Genomic DNA, 20,719 nt, shown 5'->3' with positions numbered 1-20,719 from the left:
CACCAACAGGATATGTTGTTTAGATTTTGTTGAGCTTTTTAATTTTTGTCCACCTTAGAGGTGAAAATTGAAATCTCAGTCTAGTTGTAATTTTCATTCTTCTTACTAAAAGCATGGTTGAGTAACTTTTCATATAGCTTAGACCATTTCTCTAGCCTACTTTTCCTGTACATGTTCTGTAACTTAAACCTCTGTTCTGTGATACAGTTTTCACGTATTTTTCCCAGTTTATTTGTGTTTTTAATTTGCTTATGAGTTTTTTTTTTTTCATGCGAAACTCTCTTTTAAGGTACATATGTCTTTATTCAGAATATTATTGTTCTTTCATAGACTCAGCGGAAAGGGGCAGGAAAGGTCATCCACATCAATCGTTTTATTCTTCAGGCAAGGAAACTAGTTTATTATGCACATCCCCTGGCCTAATGTTGAACTGAGTTACATTTCTGATGTGACAAGCTGTTGGCGAGAGAGCCCACTGAGGGAAAACACCAGCAACTGAGCTAATGTGTTCACCCCCTGGTCTGGCAGGATACTGACGTTTCTGTTCTTCTAACCCTTCATCCTTTTAGAGTAGAAATGGGAAAAGTGCCAAGAAGTTTAGTCAGGGCACCTTCCACCACCACCTTGCTGTTCATTCCTCTTGAAAAAATTTTAAAAGAATATTCTTAGGTGCTATTATAGAGCCCAGAAGCTAAAAATGATCTATTTATGTAAATAGTCTAATGTGGTTTAGTGGTTTGATACCTGCTGAGGGTTTGAAAAGAGAAATTCATGCATAAAAACAGGTGTTTATGAAAAACCCCTGAAACGTCAGGTCAGGTCAAGAAAAACTGAGAGTCATTTACAAAGTTTTAACAAGGGCTTTATATTCTATTTTCCGTTTTACACAAATTGCTAAATTACTTGAAGAGCTCATAGTTTTCTGTGCCAAGTGCTTAATGACATCACCTGCTTTCCATAGTAACCCAGCTGAGTTAAAAATATAGAATGTCTTGGCCCCTTGACCTAAGATCTTCAGGGATCTTGGCCACCAATGGGTTCTCAACCATTCACACATGTTCCTACTCTATTTACAACTTCGGCTTTCACATGCAGTTTCTGCTAAGTTGGAAGGAGAAATAAAATAGATAATTAGAGTGTTCATTAGAGAAGTCACAGGGTAACAATTTTTATTTAGATCTCTTTGTTCCTCTGTTTACTATCATACCTGAGAACAACTCCACAGTCACCATTTATAGTGTAGAAAGTAAAGTACTTGTAGGGTACATGAGTACCTGTAGAATATTAAGTACCCGTAGGGCACCTGAGTACCTGTAGGGTCTGTGTGGCAACACAGGTCACCAGGAAACCCATCGCCAAAATGGATACTTATGCAGCTATTTAACTTAATCATATTAACAATGAAAATACATCCCAGTAATGCTGGGCCCTTGTCTGTTTAGCCATTGATCAAATAATTGTGTTACCTCACCCAAAAAACCTCTCCCCTAACAGTGCGAAGATGCTAAGTGAGTCTTCCTGCTGTCCCTGGTTCCTGCCTCTTGCCCACCAGTAATGCTGACCAGATCGCCTGGCCTTTCTGCACCCTGGTTTCCTCTTTGCCTACTTTCTTTCGTATTTTAGAGGTAATTGCTATTTAGGAAAAATGTAACAAATAGAAAATAAAATGTATATACTATAGAGATATAATAACCATTAATAGTAGTTTTTTTCCCCCAGTGATCTTACTGAAATTCTTAACTATCTTTAATAAATTTTGAGTCAAAAATAAGTCTTGCCACTTATGATGCCAGTCAGGCGGAAGTTTAGACATGCTGTCATCTTCCCCTGCTTTCTCTTAGTTTTATGTTAGGAACTTTGGAAAGTTAAATGACACATACGTCAAGTGGCAGAACAGTGCCTGGGAATGCTCCACAATTGTGATTGGTGATGATGACCACACTGGTGTCCAAGAAGTAAGTATCTCTGATATTAGACAGCCTTCTCAAATGACTGTCAGACATTTTCTGGCCCTCTGTTTACCAGTTGCCAGGCTGAATTCTAGGAATCTGGAGCAGGAGCTACTTCCTGCTGTAGATTCACGGAGATAAACGCCAGACACCAAAGCCTCTTACGGCTTCTGGCTTCTTTAGTGTCTGTGTAGATCTATCTTCCAAATCATGGAATGGTGTTTTCTCATACTTTATACTCTTTCCTGAATGTAACTCAAGGACTATGGGTTATTTATTATTGAAATTCCCCTCTATACAAGTAGTGCCTGTTGTAAGGCCTAGACCTTATAAATGTTGCTGAATGAAGGAGTTAAGAGTGTCAGGACACCAGATTTCCCTATTTGTTGAGGTGGATGGTTTGCCTCGTGCTTGTGAATGCCCAACGATAGGGCCATTTGCATGGTGCTGGTTTGGACCTGAGTCTTTCCAAACCTTTCCTTACCTTAAAATAATAACTCGGAATTCTTGTAGAGGTCCTAGTATCAACAACTGCTTCCCAAAGTAGTTTTCACAAAAGAAAATAACTGTGATTGTTGTTCTAGTCAGTGTGTACCTTACATTGTTCTACTGGCTACTAAGTTAGAATTTCAGAGATTTTTCAAAGACAGTTTTTTCTGAAAATAGGCATGGTAGGAAGATATAGATGTAAGAGGGTAGGTTCAGGTTGGGCCTGAGATGGAAAGGAAAAGGAGAAGAGCCCAGAATCTTGGAAATTTAGAGAAATTTCTTTAAATATCTCAGAAACCTGAACTATGCAGTTTCAGAGCAACAAATAACTTTTTAGACATAGCTATGCTTCACTTTCCCATTGTCTTTTACTCATCTGTATCCCATTTACTTATTGATACATTGATGTATTCAACTCTTCAATGTATTAAAAATATATTATATTCCAGGAAATAAATGGGCTCACAGACTACTGATACTATTTATTAATTCTTTCCCTGCTCAACCTACCTGTTAGCATCTTCTCTCTTGAATGGAAATACATATATGACCCTGAAAGCGGGAAGATGTTATTATTCGGGTTGTGAGTATTAGATAGATATTTTAGAATACTCAAGTTTATAAAATGAAAATTTGAGAATTGCATCAGTATCATTAAAATACAAATATTAGAGCTGAAAGAGATACTAATCCGAGTAAGTACTAGAAAATGATAGTTCAATTTTTTTCTGTAGCATCCATAAACCCCCACTTTTTATTTAACAACTCCATGTGAGTTCTCTAGATAATATTGGTAGAGCCCTCAGTTTTGCTTATTATTCAGCAAAGTTATGCTTGGACAGAATGAACTTTTTTTCTCATTAAAATCTTAGGTAGTATTCCATTTCATTACTTGATGAACAATATAACTTCTATTACCAAAAGCATTTTGCACAAGCTATATTTAATATTTACTCTAGACTCTTTGGACTTTAATTCAATTAAAAAACTTTTTTTTCCCCTGATATATATGCTGCTGGCAGTACTGTAAACTGTGGATCAACATACCCATCCCTGGCCATAGTTTCACAAATATTCAGGTTTAAAAAAATTTTTCCAGCTTTATTGAGTTATAAATGATAAAAGCATATATATTTATAGTATACAATATATTTTCAGATATATATATGTAAGTGTGTACATATATATACACACACACACACATTGCTAAGTGGTTACCATAATCAACCTAATTAACATATCCATCACATTGATGAGAATACTTAAGACCTACTCTTTTAGCAAATTTTAAGTATACGATACAGTATCTCTAACTATAGTCACCATGCTGTACATTAGATTTCATGAACTTATTCATCCTACGTAACTGAAACCTTGTGCCCCTTGACCACCATCTCCCTGTGAGCCTCCACTCTGCAGCCCTTGGCATCCACCATTCTACTCCCTGCTTCTGTGAATTTTGACTTTTTTAGATGACACGTATGAGTGAGATCATGCAGTGTTTGTTCTTCTGTGTCTGATTTATTTCACTTAGCATATTATCTTCTAGGTTCATCCTGTTGTCAAAAATAGCAGAATTTTCTTCTTCTTTTAAGGCTGAATAATATTATGTGTTTGTGTGTATGTATGTAATATGCACATTTTTTTTTTAAAGAACAAGGGGGCTGACACCTGTCATCTTCCAGACACTGTGTTACATGCTTTATAATCATGATTCTTCTAATTCTGAAAACCATTCTTAGGTAGATGGTTGTAGCTATTTCTTAAGTTTTGTGGGTTTTTTTTTTTTTTTTAAAGAAGAAAATGAAGCTTATTAAAGTTGAATGACTCATCCAAGGTCATTTAGCTGGTAGGTGGCAGAACTGGGGTTTGAAACCAAGTTTTTCTTCTACACCACATAACACTTACTATAAATTGCTTTTATTATTTCAGTCAAATTTCATTTGTGAAATCTCAGATGTGACCTACTGTTCTGATATGGCAGTATCTATCTTTCGTATTAATAAACAACAGAGAAAACCCATGTGCTGTTATCATGAGTTTGGAAAACAAAGTATTATCAGATATCAATAAGCATTCTTGTCCTTAGTTCCAACAGTTCGGAATCCGTTACTCAGAACAAGAAGCCCTCAGATTCAGATATGAAACAGAATATTTAGTCACAAACACAAAGATCTGAAACCCCAATTCTGAGCCATTTCTGTACAAGAAGAATCCAGCCTGTGTCTGTCGGTGATGGATAGCATATAAACTAAGAAGACCTAAAGAGGTCGTAGTGTTGACAAAATTCAACCCGTTGGTGGAATCCACGCAAACACAGGAAACAAAGCTGGGCCTTATCACACCACTGTGAGTCCTTGCAGTGACTTCATTTTAAGTCAACGTCTTTTTGTGCCGCACATATTCACCAATGTTTGCTTGAAGAAATACCACAAATTGGTGGGGTCTCCTTTTGTGCAGTCTTGCACAGATGTTGCTGCCACCCCAAAACCCAAAGGGATGTCTGCCACCACCACTTCCTGGCCAGAAGTATTTTTCGTGATTTGACGCAGACCAGATGTCAACATGTCGTTCCCATATGGGAAGGACTGCTCTGCTCCAGGTTTTATCCACACTTTAGACTTGGCATAGGGTGCAGGGTAATCCAGAGCTGTGATGTGCAGCTGAAACTTGTGGGTCTTGGTGAATTTTCTGAAGCAGGTCCCAGGGAAATCAGATATCGGCGCCAGCTTCAGAATCTTCTCACTCACATAGTACACCTGGTCTTTGTGCAGCCGAGAACAGTAGGTGCCATTGAGCCTGTCAGCCAGCAGCTAGAAATTCTCCCTAATGCATTTCACAGTCTTCTCAAATATTACATGGGTCTCCTCTTCAGTCAAAGGCTGCGTTTTCTCACTGGGTTGGAACACTGGATCCTCGTGCCTCAGCAGTGGGAAACAGAAGTCCCACATTTTCTTTATCCCTTCAGCCATCAACAGACACTTAGACAAATGCAATTATTTACTGAACCAAGACATCTTTTATAAAATGAATGTGTGCAATACTTAGATGTTTATATGGAAAACCGGATATCTTTTAGAGTTGTGAGAATCTATTAGAAAATGTCCAGCTCAGCCGGACACAGTGGCTCATGCCTGTAATCCTAGCATTTTGGGAGGCCGAGGCAGGTGAATCACAAGGTCAGGAGTTCGAGACCAGCCTGACCAACATGGTGAAAAAACCCCATCTCTGCTAAAATTACAAAATTACCCAGGTGTGGTGGCATGCACTTGTAATCCAAGCTACTCAGGAGGCTGAGGCAGGAGAATCGCTTGAACCTGGGAGGCAGAGGTTGCCTTGAGCCGAGATGACACCACTGCACTCCAGCCTGGGTGACAGAGTAAGACTCTGCTCAAAAATAAAAAATAAAAAAATAAAAATAAGTAAATAGATAAAATGTCCAGCTCAATAGCTGACATTTTAAGGTCTTATGTGCTAGATCTAATTCTAACAACTTTGCATATATTATTTCATTTACTTCTCATAGCAGCCCCATGAAGTAGGTACTATTATTATTCTCATCTTTAGAGATAAAGAATTTGAGGCCTAGAGGTTAAGCATCTTAGCCAAGATCACCATGGTAAAGTGACTGTTTTCTATGGATGTATTTCTTTAGGATTTATGAGAAACAGTGTAATTCCGAGAACAGCACTACTTAACTAGGAACTACTGTGTTGGCTATTCCTTGTTAAGATTTGTGTGAAAGCGTCATCTCACTACGTCTGCTTTCCAAACCATCTCAAATTGGTGAACACTGTTTTTAATTCTTTACAATTGAAAGAGCTGTGTTGTTTCAGTTCTAAAATGGGCTAGTTCGGGCCGGGCGCGGTGGCTCAAGCCTGTAATCCCAGCACTTTGGGAGGCCGATGCGGGTGGATTACAAGGTCAGGAGATCGAGACCATCCTGGCTAACACGGTGAAACCCCGTCTCTACTGAAAAAAAATACAAAAAACTAGCCGGGCGAGGTGGCCGGCGCCTGTAGTCTCAGCTACTCGGGAGGCTGAGGCAGGAGAATGGCGGGAACCCGGGAGGCGGAGCTTGCAGTGAGCTGAGATCCGGCCACTGCGCTCCAGTCCGGGCAACAGAGCAAGACTCCGCCTCAAAAAACAAAAACAAAAATAAATAAATAAATAAAATGGGCTAGTTCAGAATTTGCTAATTAAAAAAGAAGCTAATTGAAAAGCAACTAGTGCGAATGTCAATATATTTGTTTTTATTTTGAAGACGTGTCAAACATGCTTATTTTTTAGGACATCATGGCCTGTTATAATGATTAAAAGGCAGAGTGGTAACTAAAAACTTCTCAATGTTTTGGGAGACTTTTGAATTATTACTAATATATGAATTCTTACTAATGGGGTACATGTAGAACTTCATTTTGTAGTATTTATATTTGTATAGAATTGTGTATTTAGCATGAGTTAAATATGGCAGGGGAATGCCCTTGATTACAACTATGATGTTGAGAGAGTAAGAATAGATGGTGAATATTTTTTCAGTCCTGCTTTTGGTTTGATTTCCGCATAAATCTTGATTTCTCACATTGGTAAGTGTTAGTTTATAATTGCATTATTAGTTTTATGACCAGTAGGATTTGTATAATTGCAGCAGAGTAAAACTTTTAAAGATTAATTTAGTAAATGATATTTTGATCATACATGACTTAGAAATGACAAAATAATGCAACTACAAAGAAAGATGTATTCTTATGATTTATAGCACAGCTATTAAAAATACAGAAAAAAGGATAAAGAGTTATTTGGCAAAAATTCTAATAGAAGAATATTGGGGGGAAATGTTAAGAGTTTTGGAGCCTGTGGGAAGTAACTGACCTTACCAAAGTGTGGGGTTTTTTGGGGGAAAAAAGTCTCTCAGTCTACTAGTAACAATTTGTGGGTAATTAACTTAAAGAATAAATTCTGTGTTATTTGGTACAAATGATAATTAAACTCTTGTGTAGAATTTGGATAATACAATTATTATATTTTGAATAATACAGTCTAAAGCTGACTCCAAAGCAGTATTAAGAATAATTGTATTTGAAATCCACCTATTTGTATACTTTTTTTAACTTTCAGTGTTGATAACACAAAATTCTTGTGCATTTTAATATACATTGTATACTGCAGTGTAATGATATTGAAGTGCTTTCAAAATGCATTTTACTTGTGGTGTTAATAAGTTTATCAGAATTTTAAAAAACATTTTATAAGACAGTAAAGAGCACTTCCAGTTTTTAAAATTTGTTTGTTTTACTTTATGGCACTTTACGATCTAGTTTTTTGATTTGCAAATTACACATGTGGGTCATATTATGAGCTATGGTTCTTTAGATCTTTCTTGTCATGGGAGGAAAGAGAGAAATAGGAATTAGACAGTTTTTTTTTTTGCTTAAAAGGCATTATAAATATTAATATTAAGACATCTTCTTCAAGGTGAGAGCCATTTGTTTTTTATTTTATTTTATTTTATTTATTTATTTTTTGAGACGGAGTCTGGCTCTGTCACCCAGGCTGGAGTGCAGTGGCCGGATTTCAGCTCACTGCAAGCTCCTCCTCTCGGGTTTACGTCATTCTCCTGCCTCAGCTTCCAGAGTAACTGGGACTACAGGCGCCCGCCACCTCGCCCGGCTAGTGTTTTGTATTTTTTAGTAGAGACGGGGTTTCACCGTGTTAGCCAGGATGGTCTCGATCTCCTGACCTCGTGATCCGCCCGTCTGAGCCTCCCAAAGTGCTGGGATTACAGGCTTGAGCCACCGCGCCTGGCCAAGGGGGCCATTTGTATAAAAGTTGTGTCTTTGAGACCTAGTACAGCACTTGAGTCTTCTGCCCCTCATTTTAAAAATAACATTCCATGGTTATCATGATAGTTAGGTCTGATTCAACTTTGTCTTCAGATTGGACTTGTGTTTATTGAGAGTCTTCCCTGTGTCAGGTGTTTTGCTTTTCTTATTTGATCCAGAAGAGACTTATGTGATAGATATTACCACTGTATTTTGTAAGGAAACTGAAGCCCAAGAGGTTAAGGAATTCCACAGGTTCATAAAGCCAGTAGGTGGCAGAGCGGAGAGTTGAATGCTGCCCTCCTATGGACACTAGTTTCAAAGGCTACTTTGGCATTTTTCCACCAATGCATGCTCTCAGGTATTTGAAAGTATTCCTCTTTTGTTTAATTTCCTTTCATTGTTACCTAAAGCCATCCACTTATGCTTATGTTCCATCCCTTATAAACTAGCTGAAATGCTGTGGCAGCAGTTACACATCACTTAGTTAATATACTTTCTCAGAGTGGGAGCACCTCCTTTGCTCTTCTGGGCACATCACACCTCTCCTTTCTGCCTTACATTGCTGGTTTCCACAATTTTCAAGAACAAGTACCCATTTTTTTCAATATTTAAAATGGGAAAACTTTGATATGTGTATAGTATATAGCATTCTTCTATGCTAAAGGTGAGGAATATTAATTTAAGGAACACATGTATGTGTATCTGCTACCCAGCAAAAGAAACTTAACATTACCATTCTTTTTGAAACCCCTATGCCATCTCCCTGACGGCATTCCCTGTGTTTCCTCATGTAGTTAATTATACTGAGTCTCTTATTCCCTCTGTCCTTCTAGAAAGTATACCACTCTACATCCCTCCCACAATAATGTTTTTCTTGCATGTTTTTAAATTCTGTATTTAAAAGGAATTATACTGTGTGTATCTGCTTGTGCAACATACTTTTTTGATGTAACATTGTGTTTTTGAGATTTGTCCGTACCGTGGGGCTGTTTATTCATTTCTCACTGCCCTGTAGTTTACAATGGTATAAATTTATCAGAATTTTTTTTTATCTGTAGTGGATATTTAGCTATCCAAAATAATACTGCTCTGAACATTCTTATACATGTTTCCTGGCTACATGCAAAATAATCTTTCTAGGAAGTATACCTAGGAGTGGAATATTAAGTATATATATTTTTCTGCTTTGCTGCTAATTCCAAATTATTTTCTAAATTGTTTCATGTTTTTACCAGCAGGGCATAAGGGTACACCCACTTGGTATCATCTAAACTTCAAGGTTTGCCAACCAGTAGTTGTAAAATGCTGTCTCATTTTATTGTATTTGTATGATACTGATTCTAATGATGGTGAGCATATTTTTATATGTTGATTGTGTTTTTTTGTGTTTACTTCTCTCTCAAATACCTGTTTGTACCTTTGCCCACTTTTGACCAGATTGTTTTTTTTGTTTGTTTGTTTGGTGGTGGTGTTTTTTTTAGTATTCTTACATATTTTGGATATTGATTTTCATTAGTTATATGTGTTGCAGATATTTTCTTTCAGTTTGTGACATGTTCACTCTCTCTAGGGCTTTTTATGTGTTATCTGCAGCTATCATCTATCTAAGAAAGACTCCATTGTTTAAAATAACTCATTGAGATTCAGTAAATTTCTTACATTGTTCTTTTCCCAACTTTCCAGTGGGACTCCAAGTCGTTGTATATTCGAGAAAAACTTGGCACCCTTGTGAATGACGGTAGAGAATGTTTCATTAATTTCTTTTGATGACCTTCCTTTCTCTTGTGTAGAATTTGGATAATACAATTATTATATTTTGAATAATACAGTCTAAAGCTGACTCCAAAGCAGTATTAAGAATAATTGTATTTGAAATCCACCTATTTGTATACTTCTTTTTTAACTTTCAGTGTTGATAACACTGAAAGGTGACCATTCTTTTTATAGAATTTCTAATTCTAGGTTTACTTGCAAAGGTTCTGTGCAAATCATTAACAGAAGTTTATATTCAACATTTGAATTCAAGAAAAGGTTACTTTGTTTCTTATGTGATAAAAACTAGTACCACATTTTCTTTCTTTTTTTTTTTCCAACAGGAGAATGTTTCCAGTTGAGGATTATGATAATCATTTAATTACTGAAAATCCTTACATAGAGTCTTATTTCAGTAAATGATTTTCTGCCAAACACACACACACACTCACACACACACACACACTGTAGATGTGAGATGTTTCTAGTCTAGAAAATATGTAGGAATTCCTATTTCAGGAAAATTTTGATGAAGTTACTTAGATGAAAACTCAAAAACAGATTCGTTACTTCTCAGTTCATTTAATAGCTGATTTGTGTGTGATAACAAATGTAATTGTTATTAGGGTCTTACTCCTTTGATATTTACAAAACCACTTTTTTGTAGGAACTAAATGGATACTCTTTCTAAAATGTGAAACTAATTTAGTATAGTTCACAGTTGTTCCATTTTATTTTTGAGAATTTGTGGGACCAGATTTAGTAATGTAATTGTAAAAGACAAAACACCATAAACTATTTCATTAAATTCTACTTTTTGCTTTTTTTTTTCAACTTAAAAAAGTTGTTACTTGGCATATACTTAGGAAAAGGTAGTAGAGATTTCAAGTTGGAAAAAAAAATTAATAACATAACAAAAACCACATATACTCAAACTTGAAAGCACCTCTTTCAGGTTTCATATTTTACATTTAATTGTTTTATATATCATCAATGCTACCTCTGCTCTTAAATTCATGTTTCACCCCTAAAACATGTTAAATGAGTTTATAATTTACTTCTGATTATTTGGTTGAAATGTGTTAGCATCTGAAAATAAACATATACAGGAAAATAAGATACTTGATTTATAGTATGTGGTAAAAACTGTGTTTTTTCCTTAGAGTCAGGAATGTCTTCAGCGAGCTGGGCATCTTGATAGAATGATAGCTTAAAGGGGTCTATGGCAGTGGCTGAGATAAACAGGAAGCAGTGAAATACATTAATAGTGTTCTTCCAACCTTGAAAAGTAGAATTTGGCACTGCTTTTCTTGTTTCTTTTTGTTTCTTATGAACTGTCTGGTTCAGACTGAAGATGTAAGGTTCTGTATTTATCAGTTCTAAAAGTTATTTTCATGTTCTAATGCCTTCTTTACATCTGTCCCGGTTTCTTCACATATATGCCTGTCTGAATACATGGAAATCAAGCAAATTCCAAAACAAAATCCAAAGATCTGGATTAGCTATTCTCTGTGTTTCATGGTGGGAAAATTTGATGGATAAAATTATAGACATTATGGTTTGTATCTTATTTGGAAGAAGACTATGGTTCTGTCCTTTTGCTGTTACTAGGAAATTCCTGGAGATAGGATTTTGTTATTCTGAATAATATTTAGAAATAATATTAAAATAAAGGAATTTTAAGAAACATAGATCATATTAAAAGAGATAGTACTACACTTTCCCACCTCTTTTGTTTTTGTTTTTGAGATAGAGTCTTGTTCTGTCGCGAGACTGGAGTGCAGTGGTGCGATTTCAGCTCACTGCAACTTCCGACTCCCAAGTTCAAGTGATTCTGCCTCAACCTCTCAAGTAGCTGGGATTATAGGCACGTGCCACCACACCCAGCTGATTTTTTTTTGTATTTTTAGTAGAGGCAGGGTTTCACCATGTTGGCCAGGATGGTCTTGATTTCTTGACCTTGTGATCCGCCCACCTGGGCCTCCCAAAGTGCTGGGATTACAGGTTTGAGCCACCGGGCCCAGCCTTTCCCACCTCTTTAATTGTTTTTGTTCAGGTTGAATTAGTTCTATTACTTAAATTTTTTTTTAATCCTATGAAAACTTCCAAGTCACACTGTCCTTGTTAGCTATAGTTAAGAAATGAGAGTGTGCCATTTTTTATTGCTATTAATTTAATATTTTATTGCACTACTTTTTTTTTTTTTTTTTTTTTTTGCATTTTGGGTGTTTGATGTATAATTTCAAAGATAAGTGATTGTTTTATAGAGAAGCCTAGGAAGTAAGTTATTCAGTCAACAAAATTAGCTATAGTAATTCATCTTATTATAATCAAATCAAGACAAATTAGGACCGTCATTTATTGCAACATTGTCAAATTTGTAGTAGTGTTTGGTTGTGTTGTGTTTTCTCCGTTAGATTTTAATCTATATCGATTAGCAAAATATTTGTAATGCTTTATAATAAAGAACAGATGTGAGTAGAATGCCTTAAACCTTTTTATGACTTGAGAAAAAACTTACAAAGATTAGGAGCTTTATCATTTTTCACGCTCATTGCCAAATAAATACAATCATTTGTGTTTTTGTAATGAGGATATTCAGAGTTCGTGTATTGGTGGTGTCGGGTATTCTGCAGTCAGATATTTGGATATCCTGGGAATTTATATAATTGGAATCCTTTTTATAACAGATAGTATGAAAACACACATATTCTTCTTACAACGTTAAAGTGCGAAAGGAGGCCAGGCGCGATGGCTCCCACCCATATCCCAGCACTTTGGAAGGCCAAGGCGGGCAGATCACGACGTCAGGAGATCAAGACCATCCTGGCCAACATGGTGAAACCTCGTCTCTACTAAAATACAAAAAAATTAGCTGGGCGTGGTGGTGCATGCCTGTATTCCCAGCTACCTGGGAGACTGAAGCAGGGGAATGTCTTGAACCCAAGAGGCAGAGGTTGCAGTGAGCTGAGATTGTGCCACTGCACTCCAGCCTGACAGCAGAGCGAGACTCTGTCTCAAAAAAAGAAAAAAAAAAGTGTAAAAGGAGAACACCAACTTTCATTCACATATACTGAGTTGCTAACTCTATTAAATTTGTTTCTCCTGGTTTTCTATATTACTTTAAATATATGACTCTAAGTTTAGAATTCAAATATTTAGGTGTATTTAAATTAACCTTGAGTTTTAATGAGTTAGTAAATGGACTCTTAGAGTTTGTTTGTAATCCACACCAGACTTTGGGACAACTGTTTGTTATACTTCACACCAGTAACATACTCCCTAAGGGGACTGGGTGTGATAGCAGGAAGTAAACCAGGAGTGGTGAGCCAATGGTATTTGTCCCTGACAACTTTGAGTTCGTTCACCACGTCCCAGCCACAAATATGCATGATAGGAGAATGAGAGTTCTGTTTGGCACATAGTTCAAAAACAGACATTTTCAAACAAGGGATCTTAGGTTGATGCCATTGCAAGTTACTAGATTTGTTCTAAAATGTGCCAGTTACCAGCAGTGAAGAAGTGATCTGAGGGAAAAGGGCTCAATTAGAGAATGTATTATGTGCCAGTTATAGATTTGATTCGTACGTCAGATTGATGCATGAGAAATGGAATGCCTCTTAAATATAACATATGAGCAAAGTTACAGGACATAAGAACTTCTGGTTTCAGTGTTGAAGCATTATAATAGATTGAAAGCTTCTTTAAACTCTCCTTCTCACTCTGCAGTGAGAAGTTGGACAGTTGTCCTCAACAGAGGACAATTGATAACTGCTTACTGTTAAATGTCCCCAAAAGGATTTGTTTAGAAAGGTGAGATATGATAAAAAGAATGGGCAACAAAGTGTTTCCCTTATCATAAATTTTGTCAGATCATAAGATCTGAGTTCAGTAACTCTACACTATGAAATGCTGAAAAAAATCAACATTAAATTGATGGTAAGAAGAAATGCTGATTTTCAAAATGCAAAATTTTTCTGTTCTTTATTATCTCTTAATAAGAAGATTGGCCACATCCTTACTTCGGGGTACATCTACAAGTTTGATACTTATTTAAGAGTTTAAAATGGGTCCTGTATTATTTCATTAGAAGTCCTGTCCTGCTATTGTCATCTTATTGATTATTCTTGAGATTGTTTTCTTTTCATCTCTTACCTAATATTTGTTTCTTTACCAAAGTTACATAATCTCCTCTTAACATTTTAGAGTTTTCTTTAAAGTATCCCCAGTGATCTGAAAATCAAATTTGTATCTTCCGTCCTATAAAGTAAAAAATAGTTTGTTTCATTTTTTGAATTTATTGTTCATCTCCAGATACTTACCAATTCTTTTTTTTTTTTTTTTTTTTTTTTTTTAGTTTTTACTTACCATTTTATTTTTCACGGTAATTTAGCTCAAAATTGTAAACTAATGAAACCAAATTTTTGATACTTTCTGAACTTCTTTTAACATTTATGTGATGGTATTTGAGAGCAGCAAACACTCGTTTTGTCTTTGGTAACTATTTCAATTTGGTATGCAGTCTAATGTTTGTACAGAGCACTGTGCCAGGCAGAAATCTTCCCTTACTTACTTCTGGAGAACACCACAGAAGTAAAAGGATGTCCTCCTCATTTTCCTATCGCAGTTAGCATGTGCACAGTGACCAGCCATATGTCCCATAGCCTGACTTGTTGATGATGATGGTTACAATTAATACTGATGAAAAAAAGACTTTCATGCTTTGTGTGCTGGGTGTGGTGGGCAGTTTAAGGCAGGGAGAGTCCCTGGGGATATGATAAAGGACTATAGATAACCTGAGATTTAAGTCCAGTATGTGGTTAAAAGGGAATCAAGCAAATAAAAAGTTATCTAGGCTGCAGAACAATGGTGGCTATGTACTTTTTGAGTAGGTGACGTCAACCTGTGATTTTTAGACAGCTTGCTAAATAGACTTTATCATACTTTGACCTCCCAACTTCAGATAAAAGGGGTAAGAACGAATTTCTCAGAAGCTCCATGACAATAAGTAAATAACTGGAGTCTCTTTACTCAAAATGGGTGAAAGAAATCCCTTTGGATTAAAGCCAGAGAAATTCTTAGCTGGCCACTTGAAACTTTCTCCTTAAAAAAAGAAAGTATATGCCAGGGGAAGAGAAGGTTAAATAAATTATTGTTAAATGAATTAAATAGGAATAAATCTAGAGGAAATACTTTATCTGTATCTTATAGTTTCCTATGGTTATGATATAACTTATGTTTCTTAAACTTAAGTATGCTATAAATCTTTTTGATCTACATTAAGTTCATGGTGTTCAAACTGAATAGAAAGTTCAGAAATAGACCCAAAAAGACTGGGAAATGTAATGTATGAGAAAAATAGCATTTCAGATCAATGGAAGACAGATTATTTAATAAGTAGTGTTTGGCCTATGAATAGCCATCTAAAAAAATACAGTTATGCCCTACCTCACACCTGATACCTAAATAAATTCCACAGAGATCAAAGGTCTATGGATTAAAAAATAAATTATAAAACTACTAGCAGAAAATGTAGGGGGATTTATATATATATATATTTTTTAATCATGTAGTCAGAAAGCCTTTGAAGTACGACCTCAAACTCAGAACTATAAAAGAAAAGATGTATGAATCTGACAACATTTTTTTTAAAACCCTACATATAAAGAAAAACACAAGTAAAGTTAAAGATAAATGACACACTGGGACCAGACATGGTGGCTCACACCTGTAATCCTAGCACTTTGGGAGGCCACGGTGGGCAGATCACCTTGAGGTCAGGGGTTTGAAATCAGCCTGGCCAACATGGTAAAATCCCGACTCTACTAAAAATACAAAAATTAACTGGGCGTGGTGGCATGTGCCTGTAATCCCAGCTACTTGGGAGTCTGAGGCAGGGAAATTGCTTGAATCCAGGAGGCAGAGGTTGCAATGAACTGAGATCCTGCCACTGCACTCCAACCTGGGCAACAGAGCGAGACTCCATCTCAAAAAAGAAAAAAAAAAAAAAAGATAAATGACAAACTGGGAGAAACATTTCCAGCTCATGTAATGGAGCTAATAGTCTTAATATGCAAAAAATTATAAAAAGTTTATTTTAAAAAGTATTTAAAGCAAAACAATAACCCAATTGAATAATGGATAAAGAATTATAAATGACCTTAAACCTATGCAAAGATGTAGCTTTATTTGTAATGAGAGATTGCAAATAGAAACTGTTACAATACTTTAATATAAACTTTAAAAATGTTAAATGCACAGTCACCCAACAATTATATCTCTAAGAATTTATATTACAGATACAGTTGCATATGTGCAAATGATGTATATACAGGGTTATTGATTATACCATTATTTGTAATAGCAGAAGGAACTGCTCAAATATTCATTCATAAGAACTAGTTACGTTAGCAGTCATTAAAAAGGTGGAGGCAGGCAGGAGAATCACTTGAACCCGGGAGGTGGAGGTTGTAGGGAGCCGAGATTGTGCCGCTGCACTCCAGCCTGTGACAGAGCGAGACTCTGTCTCAAAAAAAAAAAAAAAAAAGGTGTAGGCACCTTGTTATGGACTATGAAAGACATCCAGAATACATTTAGTAGAAAAAAAAAGTATATAGAATAGAGTAGGTGGTGTACAGCATTTGTGTAAAATACATAATTGATACGTATGTAACACAGAATATCTCATATTCCTTGTATAAGAATAGACAAACTAGTAAGAGTGCTTGCATCTCAAGAGGCAAATTGAGTAAGTTGGGGACAGGGATGGGAGGGAGACTTATTTTTCATAAGTCTGTATGCCAGCCTTTACATTTTGAGTATTGCACCAAGCATAATCTATTCCAAAACACATTGTATTTTTTAAAATCCTTACAAAAAGATAAAACGCAAAGTAGAAAATATTGTAGCATTTGTTTTCATTGCAGTTTACCATACATGCCATCCAAAGATTGTCTACTTTTTGGAGCATTTGAATACAGTGATAGACAACTGTGATCCTAAAATTATAGTTAATTTATATTCCTTTGCTGATACTACTCAGTCTTGCAGTGCATTAGGATCATCATTGTGAATACTGATTTTCATTGTATTCGTGTGGATGTGTTAATTAATAGAGGTATTACTATGATAACAGTGTATTTTTTTAGAGCATCAGGTTTTTTTTGGTTAAGAAATGACAGAGGCCGGGCGCGGTGGCTCAAGCCTGTAATCCCAGCACTTTGGGAGGCCGAGACGGGCGGATCACGAGGTCAGGAGATCGAGACCATCCTGGCTAACACGGTGAAACCCCGTCTCTACTAAAAAAATACAAAAAAAACTAGCCGGGCGAGGTGGCGGGCGCCTATAGTCCCAGCTACTCCGGAGGCTGAGGCAGGAGAATGGCGTGAACCCGAGAGGCAGAGCTTGCAGTGAGCTGAGATCCGGCCACTGCACTCCAGCCTGGGTGACAGAGCGAGACTCCATCTCAAAAAAAAAAAAAAGAAAAAAGAAATGACTGAAAGTTGGATGCTTTGTATAACAAAGTCATTAATAACTAAAATGGTTTTTTGAGAAAATTTTTGTTTTTCTCTATAGGAGATAAGTAATCAAACAAAATACTGTTTGTTATTCAGATAATATGTGAGTGTACTGACTTTTTAAACCCATATTTTGAGTGAATTATAGGTAGTCATTTCTATAAGTCAAAAGTAAAGCATAACAGGGAAAATAAGGATCTAGCCAAAGAAATGTTTTTAAAATATATGTATTACATGATATCAATTTGTAAGTTACAGCTTATTCTAAAAAGTCAGTCTTTTGTTTTTAATCTCTAGAAATATACTAAACATTTAAGTGATGAGAATTGACCATTCTTTTTAGACTTTCCTAGATGTTTGGATTCTTAGCCCATTCCATGTGTTTTTTACATTTTCTTTCTTTACTATAAGACAGGTGCATAATCCATGGATAAATTCAAGTGGACAGTAAGTCAACAAAGTTCTCAAAATATATTTTGCCTGGCAGGACATTTTGGAGTAATTATACATTTGGTTCAGAATTTGAAGGTGTGGGTGATATTATTAGCTGTTTGACACAATTTAAGTTACTTGGTGACTTCTAAAATTTTAAATCAGGAATTTTTAAAATAATTAATAGCTTAAGTGTATGTTTTCATCACTGCAAAATTTCAGAGTATTATAAGCCATTTCTATATACTAACTTATTCTTCCAGTATGACAGGAAATCAAATAGACAGCGTGTCTTTACCAAACTGACTCTGCATTTTTAGGATTATGATATTCTAAATTATTTCCCTGCCAGTACTAAGAGAACACTAACCTATTCAAAGTCTACTTTAGTAGGATAAATAACTTGAGTCTGAGACAGAGCTTTCCAAACAGAATGGTATTTGAATAGTGAAGTACATAACGCTTTTAACAAAGGTGAACCAAAGGATGACTGTCGAAAGGGTATCTAGACTTTATTGGAGAAACTGTTTTTCCAAAAGAGCCCAAATGCCTGGTGGAGACCCTGAATTAAAAAGGCAATATTTGAAGTTAGTGTTGAGACACCAAATCAGTTTAGAGATTAGGGTAGAACTTTTGAATCTGGAATCTCCAGGTAAAATAAGTGGTGAAAGAGTTATGAAATCAGACAGCTTGAAGATTCAAATAGGAATCTTTTTAGCGAGTCTCCTTTCTTTAAAGGTGAGGACATTGAGATAAGGAATTTGATTTGCACAAAGAACCAGCATTAGGACTTATGGCTTTTTATCTAAAGCATAGTGTTCCCTCACTCACAGGTAGGTAAGGTTGAAAGTGTTGCTGCATTCATGTACCTTTATTGCCTATGATGTTTCCCTTTGACATCTGCCCCGCAAAATACTGTTGAGAAGCTGAGAGAAGGCTTGTGGGCCGTAAGTGTTGAAGCTTAGAGAATAGGAGCTAGATCATGTTGTTTTGTAGGCCCAGATAAAAAGTCAAGTCTTTGACAAGGGCAGTGAGAGGCCAAGTCTAGAAGGATTTTTATGAGTGACCTAATTAGATGTGTGTTTTTACTATGGCTCTAATATGGAGAGCATACTGAGGGAGCCCATGGCCACTGAGAGATCAGTTAAGAAAATGTTGTTTTTAATTTTTAATTTTTTATTATTATTTTTTTGAGACGAAGTCTCACTCTGTCACCCAGGAAGGAATGCAGTGGCACTATCTTGGCTCACTGCAGCCTCTACCTCCTGGGTTCAAGCAGTTCTCCTACCTCAACCTCCCAAGTAGCTGGGACTACAGGTGCCCACCACCACGCCCAACTAATTTTTGTATTTTAATAGAGATGGGATTTCACCATGTTGGCCAGGCTGGTCTTGAACGTGTGACCTCAAGTGATCCACCTGCCTCGGCCTCCCAAAGTGCTGGGATTACAGGCGTGAGCCACTGCACCTGGCCTTGAAAATGGTGTTTTAGATTAGAATGGGGCAGTGGAAATAGAAGTCCCTGGGCAAGAGTGAGTTTTGGGTACGTTACCTAACTTTTAGAGATTGGAGCATTAGTCTAGCGGTATTTTTGCAAGCTAGTTTTTATTTGATGTTGTTTGCTATTATTGCTGTCTGTCATAAAAGGTTGTAATCTAATAAAATATCTGAAGGTAAGGAAGCTGGAGAACCTTGGAGTCTTATATATCTAGTGAATATCAAATGTGGATTTGAGAATGTCACATCAAATTTTGTGTAATAAATATGGTGTTCCTATTTAACCATTACATAGGTTGATTTTAGGTACTATGATTGACATTCAGATTTTATAAGTAAAGCATGGCAGGTTGTATATTTTATGATTTTTTGATAGGTGAGTGAATAAGATGACATTAACAACTCTTTGTGGCATTTAAAATGTTACGTCATCGATAGAAATCTTGACATCTCTGAGTTTTTATATTTTTGTGAATTTGCTCAGGGATTAGAATTTGCAGCTCCTAATTGCAATTTGTATCACCTGCTCAGCCCTCTTTTTGCTTCTGGGCCACTATCCAGCCCATATTCCTGCCAACTTCAGTGCCTGCACCATCACTTATAAAATCCCATCTGCCAAACCCCCACATTTTAAGGACTCTGAGATCAGAATATGTGGGCCTGTGATGAGCATATCAACCATCTTTGATAACATTCATACATGCAAGTGCATTTTTACTATACATATTTTTCTTGACTAATTTTTTTCTCAAAATTGCACAGGAAGAAAGATTCTTTATGTTTTCAACTCATATTATTTTTGGTTTCTACCCTGTAAGTGATTGTATAGTTAAAAGGCATTTATAGAGTAAAATTTTATCTATCCTTTTATTTATTTACTTGAAATACATTGAGCAGTTACATGCTGCTCCTTGTTTAAATTTGTTAATATAAGACTAGTAAGTAATGTATATATGTGATCTATTGGTATGCTTTTAAAATTCACAGTGTTATCTAGAGAATGTAGTACATGCAAATAATGACAAATGTGATATTGGATTTAGGGTTACATTTATAGATAATATGTTAGAAACCATTATTTTATATTTCTTTTTCCCACTTATAATGAGAATTAAATATGTTCATTTTAGCTTGTCTATAATAAATACCAGCTTAGTCTACCACAGCAAATAAACTTTTTTTAAAAAAAGCAGCAACAACAAAATACTTCACTATACTCTTTTCTTGATTTATTGAGATATTAACTGATAGTTTTGTCT

General features: G+C 35.9%; 2 protein-coding genes and 1 pseudogene across 3 annotated transcripts in view; 1 reads left to right on the top strand and 2 right to left on the bottom strand.

The window, feature by feature from the left end:
• Positions 1 to 20,719, top strand: part of NT5DC1 (5'-nucleotidase domain containing 1) — a 151,949-nt gene that overhangs the window by 31,694 nt on the left and 99,536 nt on the right. The window lies entirely within an intron of this gene.
• COL10A1 (collagen type X alpha 1 chain) overlaps positions 1 to 20,719 on the bottom strand; it is a 41,449-nt gene that overhangs the window by 13,756 nt on the left and 6,974 nt on the right. The window lies entirely within an intron of this gene.
• On the bottom strand, positions 4,812 to 5,410 carry LOC111547309 (annotated as a pseudogene).

The sequence above is a fragment of the Piliocolobus tephrosceles genome, chromosome 5 (assembly GCF_002776525.5).
Source record: "Piliocolobus tephrosceles isolate RC106 chromosome 5, ASM277652v3, whole genome shotgun sequence".
Taxonomy (NCBI): Eukaryota; Metazoa; Chordata; class Mammalia; order Primates; family Cercopithecidae; genus Piliocolobus; species Piliocolobus tephrosceles.
Note: the sequence above shows the minus strand (reverse complement) of the source record. Positions and strands in the feature narration are given on the sequence as shown.